Below are 8,076 nucleotides of genomic sequence, written 5' to 3' on the forward strand. Positions count from 1 at the left end.
GCATTCTACCTCTACACTCTATAGTAGTCACTTATCTATTATATAGAGAGATACAATGGAATGCTGTGTTAGCAACAGGACTAATGTTGACTTTAATACCTCTCCCAAGTCATTGTAGCATTTGGCTATAATAAATTAAGGTATTTATCATGGAGATTAAACAGTAATATATTACACTATAAAAATTAATGTGTCATTTTAGCAACTAATTGTACCTGACACATATAGAACATATATAGAATTCTTGGTAATTTACTCACTGTGCAAATTTTTTGGCATACTTTTACATGCTAACAAATATACAGTGAGTAATTTACAGAAATTCTAGATCCATAGAAATCAAACACAGTAAAATTAGTGGTTAAACATTGTACATATTGTTATGACATGACTATAATCCAAGTCTAAATAAAAGATTGTATACAGGAACAGTGCAATTGTTTCTATCATTTAATGTTAATATTTCATTTCTAGTACCTTACATGTAACTTATCACTAAATGAATATGGCTATGAATAATTACCTAATGTTTAGAAGGTTTAAAAGTATTTTATATAATGGTTATTACCAATACTTTCTTTAGAACAAAAGCAGCCAAATTAACTGATAAGAGAGTAAAGGTGATGAATGAAGTCATCACTGGAATAAGAGTCATCAAAATGTATGCTTGGAATATGCCTTTAGTCATATTGTTACAACTGTGAGAAAGTAGTGTGTTAATAAATTAATATATCCTTTAATAGCCCACTTAGAAAGGAAATACTAGCAACGTTTTTGTACCCTCTTGTTGAAAGTTTTATCATATTGCTACTCTAATATAAGCAATACAATCATTATGTGTGTAGTATTTTCTGTCTATACTAGTACAGGAGGAGAATTAACTCCTCAAAAAGTTGTTCAGTACAATCTCACATATATTTTTTTTGCGATATGTGGCATCACACTTTACACTAGCACTTGTGTATATATCTGACGTTCATGTTGGATTTAAAAGAATTAAGGTATTATAATAAAACATCTACTGTATATAGTTATTGTATTCATGTATTGTCAACATCATTTATTACTATAGGAATTATTGTTATTACCAGATCTCTTCAGTATTACTCCTTCAAGTATATAGTAGTATTTTACAAGGTCTGTATTCATTTCTCTTATATATTTTTAGATATCAATGTAAAGGACACAAGCTCTATTCATGAAACTGGAAGTGTTCTTCAACCACTACTCTCCAGTACCAGTGATAAGGTACTGGTATTTATGTACAAGATCTCACAGCTTCATGGTCTATGGATATTGAGAAACCAACATTAAAAAATATCTCCTTTAATGTTGACCAAGTAATCTACAATATAAAATATATCATTGATATATATTTATATATATAGACCAAGTCTCTATTAGTTGTTATAGGATCAGTTGGATCTGGAAAAGTAAAGACTAATAAGTAGATGTTATAATGTTTGATATTGTCAATGTATTCTGTAGTAGTCTACTTTACTTCAATGTTTACTGAAGGAGTTACCACCATTGAATGGTAATGTAGAAGTGAGAGGATCAATAGCATATGCTAGTCAGGAATCATTTGTGTTCTCAAATACTCTGAGAGAGAATGTTTGTTTGGTTTCCCTTATCAATCTGAATGGTATAACACTGTAATAGAGGCTTGTGCTCTAGACAAGGTTTGACTTATAAAGTCACTTTATATTGTTTATACTGTCATTGTAGGACATAGAACTCCTCCCTTATGGTGATCTGACACTAGTAGGGGAGAGAGGAGTAACTCTTAGTGGAGGACAGAAAGCCAGAGTGAATCTAGCAAGAGCAGTATATCTCACGCTGATATATATCTCCTTGATGATCCACTTAGTGCTGTGGATACTGCAGTCAGTAGACATATCTTTGACAGGTATGTATATTATTAAGTAATTTATTAATATTATGTTATATTCATCATCAGGTGTATTAAATTTATTATCTGACAAAATTGTTTGTATTAGTGACACATCAACTTCAATATCTTAAACAGTGCGACAATGTACTTGGGCTTGTAGAGGTATAATTCCATGTCTAAACGTCTGCCTTAATAATTGGCTGTTTAATAGGGTTCTGTGACCTTATATGATATTCCAAATAAAATATTAAAAGATATTGAGAATGACTTAACAAAATGTTGATCAAAGTAGAATCACAATATTTTATGGAGCATGGATTTCAAGTACAAGGTTATACTCTAACACAGTAAACTGTACCAGCAATATATTTCTTTTTATAAGGATGTACAGTTGTTGATGAGTCAGTAGTTGATGATGCTACATCAGTCCAAAAAGTAATAATGCTAGATACTTCACTGTATGTGTTTTATTATTTAATAATATTAGAATATCTTGCTGACACTCTACCAGATGAAGAACGTGCTCATGGTACAATATCAATGAATACATATTACCAATACTTCAAAGCTGGTGGAGGATATATATTTACTGTTATTTACTCTATTATTACTAATATTAACAGAGGTTAAGAGTCAGATTACTGTAATGTAAGATTTTATATATATATATAGGTTATTACAGTGATGACAGATTGGTGGATTTCCAACTGGTGAGTATGAGAAATTTTTAACACACATGAATTAGTCCACTCTTAATACAGGGCAGACTGTTCTGCTAGTCCTTATCTTAATGACTCTAAGTGTACTCTCACCACAATTAGAAGAATTCAAGTCTATGCCAGTCTTACTACTGGGAGTGATAGTCTTATCTACAATGAAATATATATGTTTGGCTGCTCTTTTTCTTAGAGCATCACAAGTACTTCATAACAAAATGTTCAAGTGTATTATAAGAGCACCAATCTACTTCTTTGACACTAATCCCATAGGTTTTTAATAGTATATGTTTTTATTATTATTACCACGTTATATATAGGTCGTGTTTTAAATCGTTTTTCTAAAGATGTTGGATTTATGGATGATATGTTAGCTTTCTTTTTCCTTCGCTATGCCAGAGTATGATAATGTTCATATCATATAAGATTTCATTCTTCTTCACAGCTTATTGTCTATTGTTCAGCATTCTTCATCACAGCAGTTGTAGCTAACTACTATCTATTACCATTACTATGCATTTTATGTGGAGTATTTCTAATTTTAAGATGGTATTACCTCAAGACAGCAAGAGATGTCAAAAGATTAGAAGCTTTAGGTAACATATTATATAATAATGATACATTGGTATCTTTCACTATATAGCTCGTAGTCCATTGTACTCTCATTTGTCAATAACTTTACAAGGACTAGCTACCATACGATCTTATTCCATGGAGACAATAGTAATGGAACAGTTTCATGATTACCAAAATAAACACTCACAGCTTGGTACATATTTCTGACTACAAACAGGTATACATTATATGATGATAAATCAAACATTGACTTCATTAACATGTAGATGGTTTCAATTACGTGTTGATTTCTTGTGTTTGCTCTTCATCATTGTCACTACACTATCCTCAGTACCATTAGCTAGATGTAGGAATTAGTTTGTATTGCTTGTAATTATATAGTATATTATACAGCTCTTGATCCAGCACTTGTTTTCACTTTCATTGGTTTATGTAAGTGGATTAACTGAACTTTTTGCATACACTCTTAGACTGAGCAGTGAGATAGAAAATTTAGTAAGTTCAAAAAATTTGCATCCAGTTTGATGTTCTACTATAGATGGTATCTCCTGAACGTGTTTTATAGCTTATGGGAAACTAGAGTCAGAAGCATCTCTAGAAACACATCCTCCTACCTCTCAACCTCCACCAGAGTGGCCTGATAAAGGTCATATTGTAATGAGTCATGTCTCATATTGTCACTCTATTGAGAGTCCTTTTGTTCTTCATGATATTCTCTTGTGATATTAAGCCTAGAGAGAAGGTGAGATAAATTTCATTCATTGAAGTGAGAGAAAGACTATCCCTTTATTATAGATAGGTATTGTGGGGTCGTACTGGTGCAGGGAAGTCATCTCTAGTAGCAGCATTATTAGACTAGCTGAACCTCATGGTAGTATTATCATTGATGGAATAGAAGTTAGTCAGTTGGGTCTTCATGACCTTCGGAAAAATATTTCCATTATACCACAAGTGAGATGTGTTATATAATTTTTTATCTTTGATGATGTGATCTGTACAGGATCCAGTGTTATTTGGTGGTACTGTACGATATAATCTTGACCCTTTTAAAGTGTATAATGATAGTGACATATGGACAGCATTAGAACAAGTATGTCATCTATATATCAGTTCCATTGTATTTATTGTATACATTAGGTTCAACTGAAGAATACAGTAGAAATTATTGATGGTCAATTAGAGGCCACAGTCACTGAAGGAGGTGGTAACTTTAGTGTGGGTCAGAGACAACTTTTCTGTCTTGCTAGAGCTCTTCTTAGAAATAATTCTATTATAGTATTAGATGAAGCTACTGCTAATGTAGATTTAGAGTGAGTTAACTGTTCTATAGTATATAGTCATTGTAATATTGATCATATAGAACTGATAATATCATTCAACAAGTTATACGTGATCAGTTCTCTCACTGTACTGTACTAACTATTGCTCATCGTCTGGATACTGTCATGGACTCTGACAAGATTATGGTAAGTCATCATGTTGTTGAGAATCAATAGATTATTATTCTCATTATAAGGTATTACATGGAGGAGAAGTTGTAGAATATGATGAACCACACCTACTACTCTGTCAGCCTACATCCTATCTTGGAATGTTAGTGGATCATACTGGAAATGTTACTGCACAGAAGTTAGGACTATTGCTCTTGAGAAATATAATTGTGGAGCCAGGAAATGAATCGTTTAGACACAATCCTGATTAATGTGAATTATTAATAATTATTTATTTATACATATAATTAATATTTATAATTATTGGTAGTTATAGACTCGGAGTTTCCTCTCTGTTAGTCACTGTTGATCCTAAGGGGAAAGTTAAGTACAAATTTGCTGTTCAGATTTTTTCTTTTGCTGTTCATTTATTATTTCTGTCTTCATCATTGAACTATAAATTATAAAATAATAACTTAACCAAACTGCAGACTGTATAGTATTAAACGGCGTTTATCTTTACTGCTTGCATGCCAAATTAACTTCCTATGGACCACTTGTTATGTACGTATATAATAATAATATTATGTATGTTTGTTACGTATCGTTTGTTGTATGCGACGCGTCAAAGTGAAATTAAACCGCACCCTTTAACCGCCGACGCACATAGCAAACTTCATTACCCCGCACACGACACCGGGGGGAGTAGATCATACTCGAAGCTAGTCTGCCACCATTCTAGATCTATAGCAGTAGTCTTCTGTAGACACTGCTGTTAATTATGCAACCTTTATAGCTCTCTAGTCAGTAGTTTATTATGAAATCAGTATCTTCCAAACAATTATAGGATGAGTTTTTCAATTATAGTCTTGTTATTTTGTTGTGTATATAAAAGCTCTGATAACTACTAATTAGTAGATATTAAATTCTTAATTCAGTCAACTTTTACTCCATATTTTATACTTTGTTGAGAATCAATAGACATTATTCTCATTATAAGGTATTACATGGAGGAGAATATGGTGAACCACACCTACTACTCTGTCAGCCTACATCCTATCTTGGAAGTTAGTGGATCATACTGGAAATGTTACTGCACAGAAGTTAAGGACCATTGCTCTTGATTGTGGAGCTAGGAGATGAAGCACTTTGACACAATCACGATCAATATGAATTATTAATAATAAATTATTTTATTTTATAATTATAATTTCATAGTTATTAGTAGTTATTAACCGGAATTTCCCTCTTTAGTCATGAATGCCCACTGTAGATTCCAGAGGCAAAGTCAAGTACAATTTGCTCTTCAGATTTTTCTTTTGGTAATGTATAATGTTATTATTCCTTACCATATTCCACTTACATGTACATTACCTGATGTATTATAATATATAGTGTGAAGTTACGATGACATGATGAGACTTTAGAACTGATAGTTTCTTTAAATGTATGTGAATGATCTTTATCCTAGTAGAGGCCATTTATTATTACTTTAAGTGTAATGGTATATTGCAGGTTTTGTTTGTACAAATTTCTTATAGCAGATCCTTCCTATCATGTGATGTCGTCAGCACTTTAATGATTGCCTATCCTTGACAATGAGTACATTATCATTCTTTTTAGTTGCTAACCCTGTAATCACATTAATATATTTTTCTCTTATAGTTGGTTAGAGCCATTATTCTGTATTGGTTGTCGACGTAGTCTACATCACTCTGATCTCTATACTCATCCTAGTGAAGCTGACTCTAGATATCTCCAAAAACAAGTTCAAAAGGTATTGTACATACAGTGTTCATATTAAACTATATATTGTCATTAGATACTGGTCTTATGAATTACAAAGAAGACATAATGGACAGTCTCCAAGATTATGGCTTGTAATATTGAAATGTTTTTTTGGTGGAGATTTTTACTGTTACAATTTCTTGTACTAGTTTTGGTATGTGCATACATATAAATACTGTCAGTATAATATGTAATAAAAACATTTACACTGATACAAAACATTGCATACATTTGACAAAATGCTACAACAAGTATAGTTGGTATGACAATAAAGTTTACTAATTAATATTAAGCTATTAATTCAGTTAACTTCTACTGCTATATTTTATACTTGGAAAACATTAAGTGATATTAATAATCCCCTTAAACTTTTAGAACAAGATATTTTTGTTGTGTTTAGATTTTTGCGTCCCCTCTACATAGATCTGTATTTTCATTTCTCAATCAGAATTTGTTGGATTACTAACAAATTATTTTACTATTGAGTCTCCATCATCAACTGAGACCACCACTGCATATTTGTTGGCCATGACTCTCTCTTTTGTCTTTATTAAATGTACTTGTTGTCTCTTATTTTTATGTTGGAAGAAAACTAGGTGGATTAATAAGGATATATTGACCAGTGTCATTTATGAAAAGGTATAATATTCTCGACATAACTACACAGTCAATTAACTACATATCATTACTCCATTTATATGTGTGTGTGTATGTGTGTGTCTATATTTTATACATATTCAACAGGTTTTAACATTAAGTCAAACTACACTAAGTCAATTGACAGTGGGTCATGTCATCAACTTAGCTTCTAATGATGTACATCGCTTGATGAGGTCAGTGTATTCTTATAATAATACATTGTTTTCCATCTAATATACATAACAGTGATATAAGGTAGTATTAAGGAAATTAATAACAACTCTTAAGAATCTAGTATTTTGTCCATTACTATTGTAAAGACATTATGCATTGCTTTTCCGTCATAATTTTAATAGTATCTTTTCGTACAAAGAAGTGTCCTAAGATGACTTTCAAAATCTATTTGTCATTGGTTTGCTCTTCATGTTGTCTAGGCTACAAAATGTTTACCCTTTGTTCCAGTTCTACCTCTACACTCTATAGTGGTCACTTATCTATTATATAGAGAGATACAATGGAATGCTGTGTTAGCATTAGGACTAATGTTGAGTGTAATACCTCTGCAAGTCACTGTAGCATTTGGCTATAATAAATTGAGGTAATTTTATCAGGGAGAATAAGCCAATAATATATTTATGTATTGTTATTGCACAAACTATAGTCCAACTTTTACATGTTTATATTTGAATAATCACAGAAATTCTAGATTTCATAGTAATCAGCCCATATAAAGTACAAATTAGTTGTTAAAATAACATATTAATTAATATTGTTATTATGATAATATTCTATGTTTGGATAAAAGATTATACTAGGAACAGTACAATTGTTTCTATTATTTAATGTTGATATTACATTTCTAGTATTTAGATGTAACTTAACACTGAATGAATATGACTATGAATAATTACCTAATGTTTAGAAGGTTTTAAAGTATTTTATATAATGGTTATTACCAATACTTTCTTTAGAGCAAAAGCAGCCAAATTAACTGATAAGAGACTAAAGTGATGAATGAAATCATCACTGGAAT

At 31.3% G+C, this 8,076-nt stretch overlaps 1 pseudogene; it reads left to right on the forward strand.

Moving 5' to 3' along the window:
- Positions 1-1,388: 1,388 nt before the first annotated feature.
- LOC121366685 lies at positions 1,389-4,779 on the forward strand (annotated as a pseudogene).
- Positions 4,780-8,076: the final 3,297 nt, after the last annotated feature.

Source organism: Gigantopelta aegis, unplaced genomic scaffold, assembly GCF_016097555.1.
Source record: "Gigantopelta aegis isolate Gae_Host unplaced genomic scaffold, Gae_host_genome ctg6639_pilon_pilon, whole genome shotgun sequence".
NCBI lineage: Eukaryota > Metazoa > Mollusca > Gastropoda > Neomphalida > Peltospiridae > Gigantopelta > Gigantopelta aegis.